Below are 25,512 nucleotides of genomic sequence, written 5' to 3'. Positions count from 1 at the left end.
AGTTTCAAAAAACACTATAAATTACTTTCCTCCTATGTTAAAGTAAGCAGTAAAAATTTGACAGGTTTTGGGCTACTCCATCTCCTCATTGGGGAGTACCAGTGGTTGGACAGTGTACTGGTTAAGGGCTCTGCCTTTGACTCAGGAGACCTGGGATCGAATCTCATCTCTTTCTGATCAGTAAGCCAGCACCTATTCAGTAAGAAAACCTTGGTGAAATATCATCAATCTGCCTCTTGGAAGTATAGTATAGGTTTATTTACTGTACAGGAGACAATACGTCTGCCAAGGAAGGCTCGGAAGAGAACTCATATGCTCCAAATTATGTATTATAATCATTCCTCCTACCTTGACCGTGATTGGGTCCTTAAAAAATATCTAAGCTAACTATTGGAGCGCGCAATACTGCATAAATGAATGCATGAATGCATATTACTACTTGCGTATATTAGGTCGGTTAGGCATTAATTCTTTTTAGAGGTATTCATTGTACATTTTGGCCCCTTACATGATTGAGTTGGACACCCCTGTTCTAAGTTGATATTTTTAGAAAGACAATTGTAGCCGTAACCCTCAGACATAGGCGTCAATTCATCAAGCATTACCGCATTCGGTAATGCTGAAAACAGCTGAATTTACTGAGCACGTAGGAAAATATCAATTCATCAAGGCTGTTACCGCAGGAAAAATTATCGAGCAGTGAGGTAAATTACTGACTTGTCCCGTAAATACCTCAACACATGTCAGTAAATGTCAATTCATAAAGGTTACAGCATGCGGTAAAACACAGTTCCATTACCGCCAGTTCTCTTCTGTCGCTATCCGTGCGGGACTCGCAGAACTCACAAAGCAGAGACGATTACCTATGACTGACAAGGGCAGAAGCCAATAGAAACAGCCCCTGTCTCCTACAAGGCCGGATGATTGGATTTTGATAGGACACACAAGCTTCTCACGCAGGTCCAGCTTTTCTACCCCCCCAGGCAGCGAGCTGAGAGGGATGTTTCCCCTGCCACCCTTTGGTAATTTAACCTCTTACGTTCCTGTTTAAAGATGCAGAAGAACGAGTGGGGAAATCACCTAAGCAGGGCATAAGTAATGTCTCCTGGTAGTTCATCTAAGCTGTGGAAATTAAATAAAATGTTTTAAGACTAATAGACTCAGAACAAGCAGAGGCAGTAAAACAAACATGTACATTCTAAAGGGATGTTGAAATGCCTCTTACTATTGTAATGCTGTCTCTGCACGGAGAACAGCACAACAACTCACACTCTTCTGCTGTTACCGACAGTTGGGCTTCGGTAAATTACCAAACTTCTACTGCACCCGTGAAAATATTGATGAATTAGCACACAAGTCTAAAATACTGAATGCGGTATTTTCCCGACTTGACGCCATAATGTTACATTGTATGTGATGTTATAAATAAAGGAAAAACAATATGGACTTTTTAAAGGGCTGTTGACACTTACCTGAATTTTCATGTGTCATGCGGAATGGTGATTTTACGTTCCTTGTACATCTAATGTATTTCAATGGCATCGCCATTGACCTGTCTTTTTTTTTTCTCTAATTTTCTATGCGTTTTGCGATTTTTATGCATTTTTAAAATCGTGATGCAGTAATGATTTTTTTTTTCCGTGTGCGATTCACATTTAGGGCTCTTTCACACTTGGACGTTAAGGTCACATAACGTGCCCCTAACGCAATGCATGTTAGCTTTGAAGTTGGATGTTACATTGAACTGCGTTATGCGTCTCTTGATGCGTACTTGATGCGTACTTTTTGACGCATACCGTTTGAACGAAAACGGCGCAATTGCCGTAAAAACATTACTGAGCATGTGCAAACATTCTAACGCAGCGAAATAGGAGTATAAAGCACAGCATGCTGCACTTTCATTTAACGTGCTGCGTTATACTCCTATGCAACGTGGGCACTGTGAACAGCCCATTGATTTATCATTGCAGTGAGTTGGGCTGCGTTACAGGCTGCTGTAACGTGGGACTTTAACGTACTACTGTGAAAGCAGCCTTAACCCCTTTGCCGGTCCAATTCCTGTGGCAAGGGGGCAGCACAGCACTTTTTTTTTTTTTTAAATCATGTAGCGAGCCCAGGGCTCACTACATGATAGCCGCTGAGCAGCGGCATCCCCCCACCCGCTCCGATTGCCTCAGAGTAAGCAGGAAATCCCTCTCAGAACGGGATTTCCTGCTGGGCTTCTCCAGTCGCCATGGCGACTGGGTGGGATGACGTCACCGACGTCGGGACGTCAGAGGGAATCCCGATCCACCCCTCAGCGCTGCCTGGCACTGATTGGCCAAGCTGCACAAGGGGTCTGGAGGGGGGGGGGGCAGCGCGGCGGGTAGCGGTGAGCAGCGGCGATCGTAATATGCACGCAGCTAGCAAAGTGCTAGCTGCGTGCAATAAAAAAAAATTATGCAAATCGGCCCAGAGGGGCCTGAGAAATCCTCCTGCGCAGGTTACCCCAAGCTAAGCTCGGGATAACCGGCAAGGAGGTTAATGTAAGCCAGTGAAAACACAGAAAAATCAAATTTATCTTGCAAAAGTCACATCCTGTTTTGAATTAATCAGAGACGTTTTCATATAAATTAACATTTCTGGGCAAAAAAAAATCACAGTGCGAAAAATCGCATATAAAACTCGCACAAAAACGCAAAATTGCAGTGGACAAATTCAAAAGACAAAATCCGAAAAATTGCAAAATGCAGACTCAAACAAGCGGAAAAAACTGTTAATGGCATGTGGAATTCGAATGGATAAGTGTGAGCTGTTGTGAAATTGTAAGATATCACCAATCATGTCCCAGAACTAGAGTATGGGTTTATTTACTGTACAGGAGACAATACAATATGCCTGCTGAGGAAGGCTTGGAACAGAAGTTCTATTCTCCAAATACTCCAAACACAAGACAGGAGCAGCACTCATATGGCCAGGGTGTTGAAGTGTGCTGGGATTCACTTGTGTATCAGCAGGTCATCAGATGGAATCCACTTCAATCCAGCACAGCTCTTTTACAATTTTATGACAATAGAGTACAAAGTTCCATTAAAATGCTGCACGAGTGGCTACAGCCCGCTGTTCTGAGCCACTAGCTCTCTTGTTCAAGCAGCACCGCGCAGTGTGTGTTAGGGCCCATTCACACTTGGGCGCTTTGCGCTCACATTTCGCGTTTTGCTAATCGCCGGGGCAGAGGCACAAGAGGCTCCAGCCTCAGGACGCAGTGTAGGAGGGGGCGCACAACTCACTCAGTTATCATTCCCCTATTGTGTTTGAAGCAGAGAGAAATAAAAAAAAGGGGATACACGACTGCAAGCCAGATAACAAGAGATTACGGTGTTGGGGGCCCTGAGGCGCCTCTTGGTCTAATAGCAATCAGTGTGAGATGGGTGGGAGGGATGGAGGGGCGCACTTTGGTGTCTCAGCCTTGGGTGCTGACGGACCTTGTCCCGACTCTGCACCGGCGTTCCTATGGGATTACTCTCACTGCAGTGATTGCGGTGCATTTGCGATTATCACCGATCACAAACACCCTACATGCAGCATTTTCCCAGCGATTGCATAATAATTCTCATTCACTGGAATAACAATCACTAATCGCAATCTCTGAAAAATCGCAGAATAGTGTAACACAAAATGGCCATCGCAATCGTTAAGCGATCACGGTTTTGCATTCTCGAGTGCGAACAGGGCCTTGTGGTGATTTGTACGATTTGTATAGGGACTAACAAAAATGTACCACAATTTACAAAACAATGTAAAGGATGATATCAGCTTTTATAATATAGCCAGCTTTGGCTGTGTAGTGTTAGGGCAGAGATGTAGCTGTGTGTATGTTGGATCTGTGCTCCATAGAATGCTGTACAGGTAATGTGAGGTTTCTGTAAATGAGGACAGCAATGTGTGCTGCACTCACTATTACACACACGCAGTAAATAGCAGAGCGTTCATGGATGACTGAAGGCATTGATGGAGCTCTGCAGATCTCCCAGAGTGTGAAATGCTGCCATTAGCAGATGCTTGGGGGTCATTCATCTGAGAGAGAAGATCCAGATCTGTCTCTGCAGAGAGGGGGACACTAGTAATATATAACAGGGAAGACTCACAGCATAACAGGGGGACACTGGTAATACAACAGGGGAGGCTAACAGCATAACGGGGGGACACTGGTAATACAACAGGGGAGGCTAACAGCATAACGGGGGGACACTGGTAATACAACAGGGGAGGCTAACAGCATAACGGGGGGACACTGGTAATACAACAGGGGAGGCTAACAGCATAACGGGGGGACACTGGTAATACAACAGGGGAGGCTAACAGCATAACGGGGGGACACTGGTAATACAACAGGGGAGGCTAACAGCATAACGGGGGGACACTGGTAATATAACAGGGGAGACTAACAGCATAACAGGGGGACGCAAGTAACATAACGGGGGAGACTAACAGCATAACAGGGGGACACTGGTAATACAACAGGGGAGGCTAACAGCATAACGGGGGGACGCAAGTAATATAACGGGGGAGACTAACAGCATAACGGGGGACGCAAGTAATATAACGGGGGAGACTAACAGCATAACAGGGGGACACTGGTAATACAACAGGGGAGGCTAACAGCATAACAGGGGGACACTGGTAACACAACAGGGGAGGCTAACAGCATAACAGGGGGACACTGGTAATACAACGGGGGAGACTAACAGCATAACAGGGGGACACTGGTAATATAACGGGGGAGACTAACAGCATAACAGGGGGACACTGGTAATACAACAGGGGAGGCTAACAGCATAACGGGGGGACACTGGTAATACAACAGGGGAGGCTAACAGCATAACGGGGGGACACTGGTAATATAACGGGGGAGACTAACAGCATAACAGGGGGACACTGGTAATACAACGGGGGAGGCTAACAGCATAACGGGGGGACACTGGTAATATAACGGGGGAGACTAACAGCATAACGGGGGGACACTGGTAATACAACAGGGGAGGCTAACAGCATAATGGGGGGACGCAAGTAATATAACGGGGGAGACTAACAGCATAAGAGGGGGACACTGGTAATACAACAGGGGAGACTAACAGCATAACAGGGGGACGCAAGTAATATAACGGGGGAGACTAACAGCATAACAGGGGGACACTGGTAATACAACAGGGGAGGCTAACAGCATAACAGGGGGACACTGGTAATACAACAGGGGAGGCTAACAGCATAACTGGGGGACGCAAGTAATATAACGGGGGAGACTAACAGCATAACAGGGGGACACTGGTAATACAACAGGGGAGGCTAACAGCATAACAGGGGGACACTGGTAATACAACAGGGGAGGCTAACAGCATAACAGGGGGACACTGGTAATACAACAGGGGAGGCTAACAACATAGCGGGAGGGGGGGGGGGGGTTATTATAGGGGGTTACTGCCAGCATAACAAAGGGGACATTGGAAATATAACAGTGGGTTACACTGCTACCATAATGGGGGGGGGGGGGGGCTGGTAATATAACAGGAGACCAACAGCATAACAGGGGAGACACTAGTAATATAAAGGAAGACTAACAGGGAGACACTGGTAATATAATTGGGTAATTGCCAGAATAATAAGGGGGGCACTGGTAATATAACGGGATACTGCCAGCATAATGGGGGGCACTGGTAATATAATGGGGATACTGCCAACATAATGGGGGGGCACTTGTAATATAACAGGGGGATACTGCCAGCATAATGGGGGAACACTGGTAATATAACAGGGGGACACTGCTAGTATAAGGTGGGATAATGGTAATATAACGGGAATACCATGCTAGCATAACAGGGATGCTGGTAATATAACGGGGGTACACTGCTAGCGTAATAGGAGGGAGCACTAGTAATATAACTGGGTTACTGTCAGCATGGTGTGGGGGGGGGGGGGGGCACTGGTAAAACAACAGGGGGATACACTGTTAGCATAAAAAGGAGGACACTGGTGGTATATCAGGGTGATGCTGTCAGTATAAGTAAGATTAGCAGAGGGGGGCTCATGGAGGTTCTATACTCGTGTTGGGAGGGCACTTTTTTTAACCAAATTATTCTTTAAGAAATGTGAAAACTGACATGAAAATCACTCAACCTTCCTTTGAAAGGCATAATTTGTTCTGGAAGTTTCTGCATACGCCTCTGTGTTTCCATATTGATGCTCCTCACGGATCACATTACAGAACAATTACCATGTAGTAAGTCACCCGTGATGTCTCCCGGCGTGATCACCTCTCCAGATAAACATGTGCTCCTGAGTGCCGCTTGTGTGGCGGAGTCATGTTCACAGGTGACTTAAAGGTGAAGCGCAGTACAATCCGCTGTGTTTGAGCGCCGGCTGACGAGCGAGTCCCCAGCCCGAGAGAAGAGCGACGATATCACAGAGGATTATAGCAAGTTCAGCAACACTTTATAAACAGTAAAAATATCTTAAAAACCTAACAGTAAAAAATACCATCAGACCATTCAGTGAAAAAATTGGAATATGGATGTTGTTTTACTGGCCCAACAAGTTTTTTTTCTTTTAGAGTAATTGGGTGCAACTGAAGCTGGGCTTTCAGCTAATTTGCTGTTTATGCTGAGCGGGACTGGAGGAGGGACCAACTGTGCAGCTAAGATTTTTGTGGCCCCATGCAGCACATGGTATTGCACACCCCACTCCCTCTTACCAAACTATAATAATTAGAGACACCAACTGGAGAAAGGCCGCGGCCGTTTATTGGGGTAAACCAAACAAAATCAAAAATTTCTTTATTAATAACACTTAAACCACTTAAACCATAATAATAATGATGATGACCCAAAAATCACTGATCACCAAACCAATGTCCGCCCAACGGGTGACATTACCCAATTAACCCCAATAATTGGCCACGACAAAAGGGGAGGGGGGGGGGAAACTTCTTTCTTTTTCTTCACGGGCTTGTGGCGCAGTTTCCAGCCCGGCTTATATACTCCTCTTCAGCCAGGGGCCGGCTGCTGAGACCGCCCGCCGAGCCCCCTGGCCAATCAGCTGCTCCAAACGGCCTCTCTCCCAGCTGCTTGTCAGGCACACCTGCCGCAGCACCTGTAATTAAGAAAGGACAGCCAGAAAACAGCACTTAACCCTCTCAGGGCTGGGGCGGCAATACCATGCAGGGACAGTTTATGCCTGTCCCTTTCCATGGTATTGCACACCCCACTCCCTCTTACCAAACTATAATAATTAGAGACACCAACTGGAGAAAGGCCGCGGCCGTTTATTGGGGTAAACCAAACAAAATCAAAAATTTCTTTATTAATAACACTTAAACCACTTAAACCATAATAATAATGATGATGACCCAAAAATCACTGATCACCAAACCAATGTCCGCCCAACGGGTGACATTACCAACCGGCCAGACCAGCTGAACTGGGCTGGCCCCCCAAGACCGCGGCCCTTACTATACCATCATGCAGGTTAGTATTGAAAATATCGAGTCCGATGGAGGACAAATGAACCCCATCTCTTTTGAAAAGGCCCACCTCTTTTTCTTCCAGTTCCACGTGCCTCACTGTAGTACCATTAACCTCATTTAAAACCCTAACCATGAACCTATTCACTCTCTTCCGAATTCTGTCCATAAATTTCAACTCCGGTCTCATCCACACACGTCTGGAGATCATTTTGGAGAAAATGATCTTGGCCCCTGACAGCTGACTTGCAATGCTGTGAATGTCAGACCTCATTTGAATCATGAGATCAATTGTCCTCCATTTTCCCACGTCATTTCCACCAACATGTATCAGTAGAAAATCCGGGGCTGGGAAACTCTTTAATTGTTCTAAAATCAAAGAAAAAAGGCCATCCCATCGGAGGCCCCTCCTACCTATCCAAACAACTTGATAGGCCTCGAAGCTCAGGAATAAATTCTCGGTGTACGGCCTGTGTCTGGCTCTTTTTTGTGCCCAAAAAACAAATGAATGGCCTATTATCCACACAATTTTCTTCCGATCTGAAACAAAATTCAATAAACATAAAGGTTAGGCCGGACATACAGCTGGGATCTGCGGGATTCCCAGCGCCCAATGCGCTGCAAAGCTTCCCCACTAAGACCAAATCTAGCCGCCTCCGAAGCAGCTCCAATTCGGAACGAGTGGGAAGTAAACTTATAACTGCTTAGGCCCAAACGTCCCAGACATTTCTTTAGAACTGCTCTAAATTGAAATGTTGTCAAAGGAGAACCTGAAGAATGGACCAGAAAAGACACTGAAGGATGCCTAACAGCTAAAAACTGCTGCACTAATCTGACCGGGCAGCAGTGCCTGGACGAAATCGCACCCAACTTAACCACCGATCCTCTGGCTAGCTGATCCGTTTTAGATTTTTTGACCCTAATCTCTAATCTATCATTAACTATCCTAACATCCTCCGATTTAAGGGGGGATTCGGAACTTTTATTGGGGGCTACCAATTCCGAAATTCTAAAGGCGCCAAAAAATGCCAGAACAAATGAGGTTTTAAATAACATGCACTCGTATGCATCCGAACACACTTCGTCCAATGCTATAGCAATATCCTGCAACAGCTTGAACGAAATAGGACGCCTATTATCAGGTTTAACCGACTGTCTGCTCAAGCCCTTCATAAACTGCTTGATGATGGGGTAGGAACCACTAGTAGGAGACTTAGCTAAGCGCCTGAAAAATGATATTCCCGCTAACATCTTCGCAATCTTAGAGCGAGATGACCCATTTTCAACTTCCTGACAAATAAAGGTCAAAAATAAATCTTCCGAATCAGCCCATGGGGATAAATCATACCCTACTGAAAATCCACACCATTTTTTCCATGAAGCTTCGTAGTCCTTCCATGTGTTTTCTGAGACCGATCTTCGCACCATCTCATTAATTAGGCCCAGATAAGGCTCCAGAGATGCTCCGGACAGCCTTCTCCCTCCAATCTGGCCTTTGGGGCTAAAGCCTTGAATGTGTCCCACTGTTGGCGAGATAATGAATCTGCTAACACATTAAATTTGCCTGGCAGATAAGAGGCCTTAATCCATATGTTAAACTTTAAACATAAAAGCACTAATCGTCTAAGGAGTCTCACTACACCAACAGATTTTGCTGACAGGCAGTTCACTGCAAACATTACACCCTTATTATCCGTTTGCAAATGAATTCTTCTGTCCGCAAACTCCGGACCCCATAGCGACAGAGCAACTACTACCGGAAATAATTCCAGCAGCAGTATATTTTTGGTAACTCCTTCTCTGATCCAAGCCTCTGGCCAACTTTCCGCTGACCACCTACCCTGCCAATAGGCCCCATAACCTATAGAGCCTGCCGAATCTGTAAAGAATTCCATTTCGCTGTCTAGTACAAATTCCCTCTGCCACATGGACCGACCGTTGTAGCAAGCCAGGAATTCTAGCCAAACAGCCATATCATCCTTAACCTCCTTAATTAGTCTCACGTGTAGGGAAGGAGATTTTAAACCCGAAATGAGTTGCGCTAGCCTTCTAGAGAAGACTCTGCCCATCGGCATAATCCGAGATGCAAAGGATAGATGCCCCAGTAACGATTGAACCTCCTTTACTGTTGCTTTATCCTTCCTCATCAATTTTGTCAGAAACTCCTTTAAACTAAGAATTTTTTCTTTAGGCAGCCTGAATTGCATTCCTTCAGTGTCAATTGTGATCCCTAAAAACTCAATGCAAGTAGTGGGGGAAACCGTTTTTTCAACGGCCAGAGGTACCCCAAATTCCTCCATCGTGTCCTCAAAAATGTCCAACAAATTCTGACAATCTTGCGAATTTTTTGGACCTATAAACAAAAAATCATCTAAATAATGAACTACAGAACCCGACTTTACCCTCTGAATGACCACCCACTCCAGGAACGTTGAAAATGTCTCGAAATAAAAACAAGAAAGAGAACAACCCATCGGTAAACAACGGTCAAAATAAAACTTTTCTTTAAAACAAAAGCCAAGTGAGTTAAATCCTTCCGGGCTGATTGGTAGCAATCTAAATGCCGATTGAATGTCAGTCTTAGCAAGGAAGGCCTCGCTGCCGTACTTACGAATAATTTCTAACGTTTGATCAAAAGTAACGTACGAAACCGACGCCAAAGTTTTATCCAAACTATCGTTTAATGAATCATCCTTCGGAAATGAAAGGTGATGTATCAAACGAAATTCATTGGGAGTCTTCTTTGGGACGACTCCCAATGGCGAAATGCGAAAATCTTCAAACGGCAGAACGTCGAAAGGACCCGAAACCCTTCCCAAATCAACTTCCTTCTTTATTTTCTTTTCCGCCACAAACGAAAAACGATTCACTGACTTCAAATTTGGCACCACCAGACATCCTTTACCAGCATAAGCCGGGATCTTAAAACCAGACGCAAATCCCTCAGTTATTAGCTGACTGCTCTGCCGATTTGGGTACATTTTTAACCAAGGGAGCATTTTTTCCAGTTTCACCGGGGTCTCCGCTTTTGCGAAAAAACTCCTTTGCTGACCCCTGACTTGTTAAACCCGCTTTTTTAAAGCACCGGGAAGAGGAATGCGCACCGCCACAAAAGTCGCATTCATGCTTGTATTTACAATTATTCTGAAATCTGCATTGACTTTCGTTGAAAGCAAAACAGACACCTTTTTTAAAGGATCCCGTTGCTGGCGGCGCATTCACCCTTGCCGATAACGCTTTCTGCGGTAACATGAAGTTAATCCAGATTCCTAAATCTTTTTCTCCCCATGACAATGAAGGATGTATAGCCAATTTTTGACGGAAGGCGTCATCATAGTGATACCACGCCAGACCACCAAACTGCCTATAAGCATCTCCTATCATGTCCAGATGCTGAAACAACCCAGAACAAAGTTCCGGCTTTCTTTCGCCTAGCACTGCTGCATAAATGCAGAATGCTTGCATCCAGTTTGAAAATGACCTAGCAGGGCGCCTTTTATCTTTATCGCCTTCCTTCTTATCCCTGACTGACTCTTTGTTAACTGGCAATAAAGTTAGAATGTCAAAATAATCGCCATTCTAAATCCTCTCTTTAAACGCAGCCGACAGGTGAAAACCCAAAGGGGATACTTTACATGGGAAAACCTCCTTGTAGTGTGACTCAGCTATCCCTGCCCTTACTACCGGCAGCGCCTGTACTGACTCCACTACACCTGCGCTCCTGCTATCCGAGACCCATGCCTCCACCGGGGATACCTCAGGCTGCGCTACCCCTTTCCCGCTTTGTGAGCTGACAATCTCTTTAGGGACATACACATCCTTTGCTGCTACCACATCGGCTAAGCTCCTGACCACCTCAGCTAAAGCAGCCAGTTTTGCATCAATAGACAAGACATTCAAAGCCAACTCACCCGACTCGACAGGTTCTCTTTGGACCTCAGGCTCCTCTGGAGACACCTGCCAGCTAGGGCCAGCTTGCTCGCCATCATCTTGGGGGAAATGCACCTTGGATGCCTGGGGCAGGCGCCGCTGACCCCTGCTGTTCTTTCCTTTCAGAAGCCTCTTCTTAGGCTGAGGAGGAGGAGGCGGGGAGAAACGCCTCTTGGTTTTCCTGGGGCGTTTGCCTGGCCCCCTTGCTGCCTCTGCTCCGCCCGCTCCCTCCTCCATATTGCCTGGGACCTCCTCAGTCGCTCTCTCATTAGCCCACGTCCTTCTGACGCTGCCTCCCTCGGTCTCCCGGCTGGAACTCCTCCCCCTCGCCACACGAGGTGAGTCTCCGCCATTACTGCTGCCTTCCGCCTCCTCTGCCGCCGCTGCAGCCCCGAGCAAGGCTTCTCCCTCTAGCGCAGGTAATGCCACCGCTGCCGTTTCGCTGTCTGGGGGGGACAGCAAGCTCTTTATCCACTCCTCCCCGTCTTCAGCTCTGGCCCTACGCAACACCGCCGCTACGAGCTCCATGGGGGAAACTTCTTTCTTTTTCTTCACGGGCTTGTGGCGCAGTTTCCAGCCCGGCTTATATACTCCTCTTCAGCCAGGGGCCGGCTGCTGAGACCGCCCGCCGAGCCCCCTGGCCAATCAGCTGCTCCAAACGGCCTCTCTCCCAGCTGCTTGTCAGGCACACCTGCCGCAGCACCTGTAATTAAGAAAGGACAGCCAGAAAACAGCACTTAACCCTCTCAGGGCTGGGGCGGCAATACCATGCAGGGACAGTTTATGCCTGTCCCTTTCCATACTTTGTGTGCAGTAAACATTACACCCCATATGAAATTTTGAAAACATTATGCCCCATATGAAATGCAAAAAACATGATGCCACAAATAAAATGCAGCAGATGTTACATCATATATTAAATGCAGCAAATGTTACCCCACACATAAAATAAGGCATATGATACCATGCATATGAAATGTGGAAAATGTTACCCCACATATGGAATTTAACAAATGTTACCTCACTTACGAAATTCTGCAAACATAGTTCTCGAAACATGTCCCCCAAGCATAGGTAGCCCCCCTCACACACATACACACAGTAAAAGTAGATATTCTGAATAGTTTACTGCATTCTACTATGTGCCATTACAGTCTGTTGAAATACTGACCGATCAGTTTGCATGAATGACCTGTTAAAGAGGAACTCCAGTGATAATAATGTAATAAAAAAGTGCTTAATTTTTACAATAATTATGTATAAATGATTTAGTCAGTGTTTGCCCATTGTAAAATCTTTTAAATCCCTGATTTACATTCTAACATTTATTACATGGTGACATTTTACTGTTGGTAGGTGATGTAGCTGCTGCATGGTTTTTTGGCAGCTGGAAACAGCTGTAAACAGCTATTTCCCACGATGCAGCAAGGTTCACAGACAGGAAACTGCCAGGAGTACCACAGTCCTCAGAGTTTCTTGTGGGAGGGGTTTCACCACAATATCAGCCATACAGCGCCCCCTGATGGTCTGTTCGTGAAAAGGAAAAGATTTCTCATGTAAAAGGGGGTATCAGCTACTGATTCGGATAAAGTTCAATTCTTGGTCGGAGTTTCTCTTTAAAGATTTTTTTTGTCTCCATCTGGTGAAGCCTCACTTCAGGTGCCTCATAAAAACCTGTTGATATTTTATCGTTTCGGTGTCTCTCATACCAGACAGACGTGGAAGTAATGAGGAAAACACTTTAAAAAATAAACACAGAGACACTGGGAGCCCAGATGGTGTAGTATGTTCAAAGTTAAAAGGAGACGCTATCCGTAGATGAGGGCAGGGCAGAGGCGAGAGAAGCTCCAGCCTCAGGCCGCAGTGTAGGAGGAGGCGCAGGGCGAGGCAGAGGCAAAAGAGGCTCCAGCCTCAGGGCGCAGTGTAGGAGGAGGCGCAGGGCGAGGCAGAGGCAAAAGAGGCTCCAGCCTCAGGGCGCAGTGTAGGAGGGGCGCACAACTCATTCAGCTATCATACCCCTTTTGTGTTTGAAGCAGAGAGAAATACGAAAAGGGGGATACATGGCAGTGACTGTAAGCCAGATAACTAGAGATTAAGGTGTTGGGGGGTCGGGGGGCCCATGGGGGCACCTCTTAGTCTAATAGCAATCAGGGTGTGACAGCTGGGGTGGGAGGGATGGAGGGGCGCACTTTGGAGTCTTAGCTTTGGGTGCTGGAGGACCTTGTCCCGACTCTGAAGGAGGGTACTCACAAAATGAGGTTGCAAGATGGGCAATCAACCACTATAGCTTTTGGAGAATGACGGTCTCCCAGCAGGCAGAGCTGGATCATCCACAAGTCAAACCTAGGCGGTTGCCTAGGGCCTGGAGAAAGTCTAGGGGCCTGGTGGATGCTAGCCCACACCAGATCTTACTAAAAAAAAAGCCAGATGACCATCAGTGGGGGGAAAAACTGCTATCTTGCCTAGGGCCCTGTTTAATCTAAATCCATTTCTGCCAACAGGTCTATAAACTTCACTGTACGTAGGTCACTATCTCAGGAAAAAACATGACTAGGAGCCATCAGCTATGAATACTGGTGATAGTCACCCCCCCCCCCCCCCCCCCCCCCAGGGGAGGGTAAGAACACAACAGGGACTAAGAGGTGTCCAGGGATGATAAAATGCTTTAACAACTTTGAGTTTGGTTTTGCACCTGGCCTGTGGGATTACGATGCCCCGCCCCGTCGCAATGCGCCACAAAGCACAAAATGTCAACCATATGACCCTGCGTCAGAGTGCGCTGAAAGGGTCATATGCATATCATACTCAACCAGTGATGTACTCAATACTGGACAGGAAGTACATCACTGGGATTCCCGGATTTCCCAGTCATATTCCCGTCCATGCATGCCACCGCCAACATGTTTAAACATCCTGCCTTGCCCATTGACTTACCTTACTTCCGTCACCGAAGAAATTGGCCGGTAACTGGCTGTTGACTTTGCGGCAGTTCGGCAGTGGATTGGGCACTTTTCGGCACGACGTCGAAAGTGTGCTAGGCCCCATTGCCTTGTATTGCTGTCGCATTGCCGCGGTAAAGCAGGGTGACGTAACACAGACTATTATAGCAAGTGTAAAAGGGGTCGAAGAGATTGGAGGTGGCTTGTCTCGATGACACAATATTAGTGCTTAATGCTCTGCGATTTATACAAGCCCGGCACTGAAACTTGGCCTGATGAAGTGAGACGTAATTACGAAACGCATTGTACAAATCCATTTCTCCCTGTTTCTAATATTGTGTCCTCCTTGAGGTAAGCCACCTCCAGTCCTTTCATTTCAAAGTTTATAAAGTGTTTTATCATCCCTTGACGCCTCGTATCCCTCCCCCGTTGTGTTGATACCAGACAGGCTTTTCCGCTTGGGCCGCTTCTTCGCCGGTCTTCCCTCTGGGAGAGGAAGAGTTAAATGTTAATCTATAGAAGTGTTACTCTTCTCCCTAAACCACCTCACTTCATTAACAGAGTACGATTGATTTGGGGAGGCTAATTTTGTAATTAAAAAGCTTATCGTGGCTGGCGGTAATGAGCTGAACAAACAAGCATAATTCACTTACAATATTTACAGTGCAGCCGGGCTGACGTGGGGATGTTTGTTCAGAAAAAAAGACCCTGAATAATTGAGGAGATAGAAGAGTGATGGGGGGGGGGGGTGATGTGACGTGCCCACCACACAAGGGCAGATCCGGGCATTGCCAGTCTACTGTCACCACAGAGACACACACTCAGCAGGCCGCACCCCTTCCTGTCTCTGGCCCACATGTTTACAGGGCTGCATGCTGCAGGTTTGACGCCTGTCAGTTCATTTTCTTTCTTTTTTTTATCTCCTTATAGTTTCAGACAAACTGAAACGCCGAGCCCATATTGATTCATTTTAATGTGTTTTCTGTTCTTCTTTCTCCTTTCTTGAACATTAAAGGGAAAAAACAAAAACAAAATGAAAGGTAATGATAGTAGGGGGAGAATAGAGTGTAGAAGAACAGATGTATAGACGTGCGGGGCCATAAATGTACAGAGAAAAAGAGAGAGGTATAGACTTATAGATGTACAGAAGCAGAGAAATACAGATGTTCTACAGGTAGACAGGCAGTATAGCAGTAGGCACAGAAGTATAGATGTATACAGGTTAAGAGGCATATAGACATAGAGGTATAGAGGAGTAGGCATTACGTTACACATACATATACAGATATAGATAGGTAGACAAATAGAGGCATTGTCATATAGATAGGTAGGCATAGAGAGGTAGTAAATTATACACGTGTAAGAGAAGAAAGACAAAATGTATATAGGCAGCCTTTGGTTTGGGTAGCTGTGCTGTTTGGGGTAGGATTTGATTATGGGGCATGTAAGAACAAGTTGTTTTGTTGTTTGTTATATACACAGTCCAAAGAGTTGTAAAATCTTTAAAAGGTGAAAGTTTTGGAGGCAGAGAACAGGAGACATTGATAGGTGCTGTAGAGAGAAGATGGTGTTGCTGGGTGAAATTGGTGATACGAGGGTGTTGCTGGGTGAAGTTGGTGATACGAAGGTGCTGCCGGGTGGATTTGGTGATGCGTGGGTGCTGCTGGGTGAAGTTGGTGATATGAGGGTGTTGCTGGGTGGAGTTGGTGATACGAGGGTGTTGCTGGGTGAAGTTGGTGATACGAGGGTGTTTCTGGGTCAAGTTGGTGTTATGAGGGTGTTGATGGATGGAGTTGGTAAAATGAGGGTGTTGCTAGGTGGAGTTGGTAAAATTAGGGTGTTGCTAGGTGGAGTTGGTGATATTGAGTGTGTTCCCGTGTTGAGTTGGTAATAGGAGGGTGTTGCCAGGTGGAGTTGGTAATACGATTGTGCTGCTGGGTGGAGTTGGTGATACGAGGGTGCTGCCGTGTGGATTTGGTGATGTGCGGGTGCTGCTGTGGGGAGTTGGTGATCTAAAGGTATTGCCGGGTTCAATTGGTGATAGGAGGGTGTTGCCGGGTGGAGTTGGTGATAGGAGGGTGTTGCCGGGTGGAGTTGGTGATATGAGGGTGCTGCCGGGTTTAGTTGGTGATACAAGTGTGTTTCTGGGTTGAGTTGGTGATACAACAAGGGTGCTTACGGGTGAATTTGGTGATGCGTGGGTGCTGCCGGGTGGATTTGGTGATGCGAGGCTGCTGCCGGGTGGATTTGGTGATGCGTGGCTGCTGCCGGGTGGATTTGGTGATTCGTGGGTGCTGCCGGGTGGATTTGGTGATGCGTGGGTGCTGCCGGGTGGATTTGGTGATGCGTGAGTGCTGCCGGGTGGATTTGGTGATGCGTGGGTGCTGCTGTGTGAAGTTGGTGATATGAGGGTGTTGCTGTTTGTATTTAGTGATATGAGGGTGTTGCCGGGTGGAGTTGGTGGTGTGAGGGTGCTGCTGGGTAAAGTTGGTGATATGAGGGTGCTGCTGGGTGGAGTTGGTGATACGAGGGGGGTTGCTGGGTGGAGCTGGTGATACAAGGGTGTTTCTGGGTTGAGCTGGTGATACGAGGGTGCTGCTGGGTGGATTTGGTGATGCGTGGGTGCTGCTGTGTGGAGTTGGTGATTTGAGTGGTTGCTGGGTGGAGCTGGTGATACGAGGGGGTTGCTGGGTGGAGCTGGTGATACAAGGGTTTTTCTGGGTTGAGTTGGTGATACGAGGGTGCTGCCAGGTGGATTTGGTGATGCGTGGTTGCTGCTGTGTGGAGTTAGTGATACGAGGGTGTTGCTGGGTGGATTTGGTGATATGAGGGTGTTGCCGAGTGGAGTTTGTGATGTGAATGTGCTGCTAAGTAGAGTTGGTGATACGAGGGTGCTGCTGGGTGGAGTTGGTGATTTGAAGGGGTTGCTGGGCGGAGCTGGTGATACGAGGGTGTTATTGGTTGGGTTGGTCCTCCTGAATTGCTAAAATTGTACAGTTTGGTTGCATCACCTGCACTCCATTCTTCTCAATTCTGTCACCATTTCTCCTCCTGTCACTGTGAGTTTTACTGCTTTCCGCATTCCCGCTCTGCTGGTCCGTGTCCGACATTTTTATTACCCTCAGAGATGCCATAGCTCTCTGCTGCAGCTTAACCTCTTCCAGCTCCCTCTCTTGGACAATTCATCCAGCGAGTGCCAAACTGCGACTAGAAACCAACCAGTTTCTTGGAATCCTTTCTGTCCAGCCTCATTATCCCCTCCTGGGATCTTCACTGGCTTTGGATCTACAAAAGTAATAAAGATTTGTATCCATCTCTCAAGTTACGTGACCCCCCACATGTTGTACTTTACATACATTTCTGAGCTGAAGGCCCCAGTAGACATGGTCTCCCATCTGGACCTGCAGGTGTGATCTGATTGCCCTTGGAGGCTTTAGTCTGTTTTGCCATAGCCTGAACCCTCAGCTCAGCATTATTTTTAGGACGTGGATGAGTTGGGAATGCAGATGTTGATGGTGTAATTTATCTCAGAGAAGAACAATAGAGACTGCACAGAAGTGGATGACTCCTCCGTAAACAAAACTTTAAGCCGTCTTCCACTGTCTCTTCTGTCTTCACCTGGTCTGGTCAGTAGTGGTTGGATGAGGTGATATAGGCTGGGAGGTCTTTGATGATTCTATACAATCCAGTACTGCCTCTGGCCATTGTGGTGTCCCATGTGAGATCACCCTGTGCCCCAGGGCCGGCACTACAATAAAGGCAAAGGGGGCAATTGCCCCAGGGTCCGTGAGGCCCCCCAGGTGTCTAACTTTGTTTTTTTAGAAATTTTCTGCTGCTGCCCTCTCTTTTGCCCCGTATAGACCTCCAGATCAGCACGGCAACAGGGCAAGTGACAGACCTGCAGATCAGTGTGGGACCCGAGGCAGCGCAAAGTACCTCAGACTTTATATGCAGAAGTGACATCACTCATCACTTCCTGCATTTGAAGTGGTGTGCCACTCCAAGAGGAGTCACACTGTGCAGCCCACCCAACATACAGAATAGGAGTAGATACTAAGAATTACACCTGGCATACAGGACAGGAGAAATCATACTGTGCAGCCTCCATACATACAGAATAAGAGCAGATACTGAGAATTACACCCAGCATACAGGACAAGAGAAGTCACACTGTCCAGCCTCCATACATACAGAATAAGAGCAGATACTGAGAATTACACCCGGCATACAGGAAAAGAGAAGTCACACTGTCCAGCCTCCATACATACAGAATAAGAGCAGATACTGAGAATTACACTCGGCATACAGGACAAGAGAAGTGCTACTGTGCAGCCTTCATACATACAGAATAAGAGCAGATACTGAGAATTACACCCGGCATACAGGACAAGAGAAGTCATACTGTGCAGCCTCCATACATACAGAATAAGAGCAGATACTGAGAATTACACTCGGCATACAGGACAAGAGAAGTGCTACTGTGCAGTGTCCATACATACAGAATAAGAGCAGATACTGAGAATTACACCCAGCATACAGGACAAGAGAAGTCACACTGTCCAGCCTCCATACATACAGAATAAGAGCAGATACTGAGAATTACACCCGGCATACAGGACAAGAGAAGTGCTACTGTGCAGCCTCCATACATACAGAATAAGAGCAGATACTGAGAATGACACCCAGCATACAAGACAAGAGAAGTCATACTGTGCAGTGTCCATACATACAGAATAAGAGCAGATACTGAGAATTACACCCGGCATACAGGGCAAGAGAAGCCATACTGTGCAGCCTCCATACATACAGAATAAGAGCAGATACTGAGAATTACACCCAGCATACAGGACAAGAGAAGTCATACTGTGCAGCATCCATACATACAGAATGCGAGCAGGTACTGAGAATTACACCCGGCATACAGGTCCAGAGAAGTCATACTGTGCAGCCTCCATACATACAGAATGAGAGCAGATACTGAGATTATTCATTCCAGGAGGGAATTGCTCAGCTCTGGGTCGGCTGTTTTATTAGAGAAAGTTGTATTTTGTGATGTGGCCTCTCGGTTATCTGTCCACCCCTCTATCAGCGGACAGAATGGCGCCATTTAATGCGGCCGCCGCGTTCTGCCGGCCAGGGAAAGGCGATGTTGTCGGGTTATTGAGTATCGATTGTGGCCTTTATCAGTTGGCCTCACACACAGAGAATTACATATAACAGTGCGGTCGCCATGACAATGAGCGTGGGTTGCCATGACTATGAAAGAGGCCTATTGCTGCATCCCAAGCCTGCGGTAGAGTGATAATCTTTCCGTTCATTTCGTTTTTAATTGAAATTTGAAATCATATATTTTTGCTGCGGCGAGGAGCAAATAGGAATCCTACGTGTGGCGTCTCTTCATTCTCAGATGCACAAATAGAAAGATTTGTGGATTTTTTTTCAGGCGGCGCAGTGAGGTGGCGGAGGGTCCTTTCCTGATCAGCCAGGCGGAACAAAGCGCTATGCAAATGTATTTACTGGGGACACCTGTACTGATGAGCGGCTAGAGATACGCGCTATCCAGAGGCCTCTTCCATATTCATCTCCTCCTCAGTGACGCTGCCGCCACCCGACTGCATTGTTCACCTAGCAATATCGTCCGCACGACTGCTACAATATCCCGACACGGGGGATTCGCCTTCTGATTCTCAACACTTTACAGAACCCTCTCCGATAGAGATGGCCAACTGGATGCTAATAATGGCAGCTTACATGCAAATCTAATGTAAATTGTGAGCGGCTCATAATTTAAAGAGGAACTGTGTTTAATGGTGTGTACACACTTGAAAGATAAATGAAAGATATCAGACCAATTTTACCCCCTTCCATGTAGTATAGACTAACCAGTAAGCTCATGGTGACCCAGAACTCATTGGGGTGTGTAAGGGACTACAATGGTCCTAAAAGCCCCCTTACTAAGATGTTAAGAAAAACAAAAGTTTGCTTTCCTAAAACAGTATGTAGTATGAGAGCCATATCTACACAGTCTTTTCTATGGAGCTAAACTCCCCATCTGATAAAACTTTTTGCAAGATGCTGTACACATTGAAAAGATCAGTATCTGCAAAAGATCCGTTCCTGCAAAATGCATTCATAGTCTATGATATCTGCAGATTGTCAGATATGCAGATGAATGTCTGTTAAACAAGGTGTGTATGAGGATCTGCAGATATCATAGACTATGAATGCATTTTGCAGGAAAGGATCTTTGGCAGGAACAGATCTTTTGCAGATACTGGTCTTTTTAATGTGTACAGCATCTGTGTGTGCAGCATCTTGCAAAGACTTTTATCTGATGGGGAGTTCAGTTCCATAGAATAGACTGTGTAGAGCAGGGGTCTCAAACTCAATTTACCTGGGGGCCGCAGGAGGCAAAGTCAGGATGAGGCTGGGCCGCATAAGGGATTTCACGTGTCCCCGCCGCGAAACGAGGGCTGCAGAGGCCCCAAATCGCCCGGGGGGCAATCCGCCGGCAATTCCTGGAAGGGGCAGAGCTTTCAGCTTCAGCACTGCCCGCCCCTCCTGACGTCAATCGCGGCAGATTGCCGCCTCTGCCCGCCCCTCCCACTCTTCCTTCACAGAGAGGGGCGGGGAGAGGCGGCGGTCCGTGCGGCGAGTGACGTCAGGAGGGGCAGAGCTACATCTGGAAGCTCTGCCCCTCAGTGCATTCGTTGATGTTTGCCCGGGGGATTTGGGGGCTCTGCAGCCCTCGTTTAGCGGCGGGGATGCGGCGGAGTACTTGGGAGCACTGAAGCGAACTATAAGGTAAAATAGGCAAAAATAGTTTGCATCCGTGTCTCTTTTACTTTTGCCGGCGGGGGCCACAAAATATTGTATCGAGAGCCGCAAATGGCCTCGGGCCGCGAGTTTGAGACCCCTGGTGTAGAGTATGGCTCTCGTATAGAGATGAGCGTAATGACTTAATTACGATTTCGCGAAATTTCGCGTCATTAGTGTAATTACGATTATGGCCGTAAGTACATAATCGTAATGAAGAAGGATTTCGCGAAATTCCACGTAAGCGTAATTTTCGTGTAATTTTCGCATTACAGTGGGTATCGCGAAATTACGTTTGCCTTGCATGCAACCGTTTGTAAGCGTAGTTACATAACGTAATTTCGCAAAGTTCATATTACTGTAAGTGTTAATTTTCACGACGTTTTCGCGTTACGGAATGCTATTTCGCATATAAAATTCGCCATGTAGTGATATTTCGCATCAAAATTCGCCATGCAGACGAAAATGCCTTTAGCGAAAATTTGCGAGCAATCCTGCTAACAAGTAATTACAAAATTCGCGAAATTACGAAGAAATGCGAAATTACGTTATGGTTTAACGCGAAATTACGTTATGGTTTAACGCGAAATTACGTTATGAACGAAACGCGAAATTACGCGTTGAAAATTACGCTTACGGTATTTTCAGTTACGATTTTAATGGCAATTACGCTACCATAATTTCGCATCGTAATAGCAAATTTCGCATGCGTAATTATAGTAACGCGAAATTTCGAAAATTTCGGCTCAACACTACTCTCGTACTACATGGAAGGTGGTAAAATTGGTCTAAGATCTTTCATTTATATTTCAAGTGTGTACACACCATAAGGACAGAACTTCATCCCAATAATTATCTGGTGCCCCCTTTCTCATGAGAAATCTTTACCTGTTTTCAAATAGATCATCTGTATGGCTGATATTATTGTGAAACCCCTCCCACAGTGTGATGTCAGCACCTAGGTCCTGACATCACACTGTGGGAGCCTTGTTGCATTGTGGGAAATAACAGCTGTTTCCAACTGCCAAGCAACCAGTATCTCCCTCTGAGCATACAGTGGTTTGCAAAAGTATTCGGCCCCCTTGACGGTTTCCACATTTTGTCACATTACTGCCACAAACATGCATCAATTTTATTGGAATTCCACGTGAAAGACCAACACAAAGTGGTGTACACGTGAGAAGTGGAACGAAAATCATACATGATTCCAAACATTTAAACAAAACAAAACTGCAAAGTGGGGTGTGCGTAATTATTCGCCCCCCTGAGTCAATACTTTGTAGAACCACCTTTTGCTGCAATTACAGCTGCCAGTCTTTTAGGGTATGTCTCTACCAGCTTTGCACATCTAGAGACTGAAATCCTTGCCCATTCTTCTTTGCAAAACAGCTCCAGCTCAGTCAGATTAGATGGACAGCGTTTGTGAACAGCAGTTTTCAGATCTTGCCACAGATTCTCGATTGGATTTAGATCTGGACTTTGACTGGGCCATATTAACACATGGATATGTTTTGTTTTAAACCATTCCACTGTTGCCCCGGCTTTATGTTTATGGTCGTTGTCCTTCTGGAAGGTGAACCTCCGCCCCAGTCTCAAGTCTTTTCCAGACTCCAAGAGGTTTTCTTCCAAGACTGCCCTGTATTTGGCTCCATCCATCTTCCCATCAACTCTGACCAGCTTCCCGGTCCCAGCTGAAGAGATGCACCCTGCACCCATGATGCTGCCACCACCATATTTGACAGTGGGGGTGGTGTGTTCAGAGTGATGAGCAGTGTTAGTTTTCCGCCACACATAGCGTTTTGCATTTTGGCCAAAAAGTTCCATTTTGGTCTCATCTGACCAGAGCACCTTCTTCCACATGTTTGCTGTGTCCCCCACATGGCTTGTGGCAAACTGCAAATGGGACGTCTTATGCTTTTCTGGTAACAATTGCTTTCTTCTTGCCACTCTTCCATAAAGGCCAACTTTGTACAGTGCATGACTAATAGTTGTCCTATGGACAGATTCCCCCACCTGAGCTGTAGATTTCTGCAGCTCATCCAGAGTCACCATGGGCCTCTTGACTGCATTTCTGATCAGCGCTCCCCTTGTTCGGCCTGTGAGTTTAGGTGGACGGCCTTGTCTTGGTAGGCTTACAGTTGTGCCATACTCCTTCCATTTCTGAATGATCACTGAACAGTGCTCCGTGGGATGTTCAAGGCTTTGGAAATCTTTTTGTAGCATAAGCCTGCTTTAAATTTCTTAATAACTTTATCCCTGACCTGTCTGGTGTGTTCTTTGGACTTCACGGTGTTGTTTCTCCCAATATTCTCTTAGACAACCTCTAAGGCCCTCACAGAGCAGCTGTATTTGTACCGCCATTAGATTACACACAGGTGCACTCTATTTAGTCATTAGCACTCATCAGGCAATGTCTATGGGCAACTGACTGCACTCAGACCAAAGGGGGCCGAATAATTACGCACACACCACTTTGCAGTTATTTATTTGTAAAAAAAAAAATGTTTGGAATCGTGTATGATTTTCGTTCCACTTCTCATGTGTACACCACTTTGTGTTGGTCTTTCATGTGGAATTCCAATAAAATTGATTCATGTTTGTGGCAGTAATGTGACAAAATGTGGAAAACTTCAGGGGGGCCAAATACTTTTGCAAACCACTTGTATGTATATCTATTAAAAAAACAAACTTTTAGCCTATCGCATTGTTAGGGGGTGTGGTTATAGAGAATAGCAGTTGGTGCTGCCTGTTGTTGTTTTTTTTCATGCCTGCCAGCAGTAAAGATGAACAAATTACATGGCGAATATGAATCATTTCTTGAACTCTTATCTTTTTAACTTCTTAATTGATGTATTGATTTATTTTTTATCCCTTTTCACTAAAGTTCCTTTTAAGGGAATACAAGGTGAGAGACAGATGGAGGGTGACATATGTATTACCTTGTAAAAAATGCACATTGCCTGGCTGTCCTGCTGATCCTCTGCCTCTAATACTATTAGCCACCGCCCCTGAACAAGCATGCAGAAGTGTGACTGGATTATCTGCATGCTTGTTTCAGGTGTGTGAGTCAGATACTATTAACCAGAAAGATCAGCAGGATTGCCAAGTAACTGGTATTGTTTAAAAGTAAATAAGGCAAACTCCATATACCTCTCACCTCAGGTGTCCTTTAATGGGAACCTGAAGTGAGGTATATGGAGACTGCCATATTTATTTCTTTATGAAAAATACCAGTTGCCTGGCATCCTGCTGATCATCTGGTGTTGGTCGTGTTGGAATCACACACCTGAAACAAGCATGCGGCTAATGTTGTCGGATTTTTGTCAGAAACATCTGATCTGCATGTTTGTTCATCCTGCCCCTGCATTGCAAGCATTCGTGTGTAATCATAAATGTTTCTGCTGTAATTAATCTTATCTCAGTCAGCATGGCTGCTTTCTGGTACATTGCCGAGAAGAGGGAAGGTTGTTATCTTCCCTCTTACATTCCTGCTTCTCACTGATTGGCTGAGGATAGTTCAGTGTGAAATGAGGCTGAGAAGGAATATACACCTCACTCCTCTGCAGATGCTGCTGAAATACGATCTATGCAGTGCTTTATACGTGTTTACACAACAAGCTAGATATGACAGTGCAGTTTTTAGGAGAAAACGGGAGGAAATTACATCAGGATTGGCTTCAGTCAGAGGCAGTAAAGATGGAAAATGCCTGAAACAGTTTTCTCTTTATTTTCTGTATAAAATTCACTAAAATCAAAAAGTGGACATTACAATACATGTGTTATGTAAGTAGAACAAGTATTTATCTACTTATATATGTGTTTTGTATTACACTGAGATAGTATGTCTTTCTGCTGCTTTAAGCTTTGTACAAATGCTCATTTATAACGTCTGACGAACAACAATGTAAAATGACGATGAATGGCCGATATTGAGTATTCTGCCTGATCCAACTGGCGGATCAACTCAAATGACTGTTGGGTAGATATCGTACAGTCGGCTGGGAGCGTTCAATGACATTCAATTCAAGAGCATGTGCGCATGTCGTGTGGCATGTCACTTCCGCTTGCGCTCGCTGTATTTAGGGGACAGGGTTGTTAGGAATATCGCTGTGGGTTGACAATGTCGTTTAAGAGACTTGTTTCCTTTTCCCGGTTGATGTCGCTTGTGCATCATGGCTGGTTTACGTGTCCCAACATTAATCTATCGTGTGTGGGAACCTTTCCTGGTCCTGTCTGTGCACATGAATATATATAAGGTCGGTTGGGGGTGATGGGCGCGTGTATAATAGGAAGTGATTGCGCCGCAGTGACACCCTCCCAGCGTGGCGTGAT

General features: G+C 46.0%; 1 protein-coding gene across 21 annotated transcripts in view; it reads left to right on the top strand.

Moving 5' to 3' along the window:
- Positions 1–25,512, top strand: part of NRXN3 (neurexin 3) — a 705,883-nt gene that overhangs the window by 430,734 nt on the left and 249,637 nt on the right. The window lies entirely within an intron of this gene.

The sequence above is a fragment of the Hyperolius riggenbachi genome, chromosome 9, assembly GCF_040937935.1.
Source record: "Hyperolius riggenbachi isolate aHypRig1 chromosome 9, aHypRig1.pri, whole genome shotgun sequence".
NCBI classification, from domain to species: domain Eukaryota; kingdom Metazoa; phylum Chordata; class Amphibia; order Anura; family Hyperoliidae; genus Hyperolius; species Hyperolius riggenbachi.
This window is presented reverse-complemented; position numbering and strand designations above follow the sequence as displayed.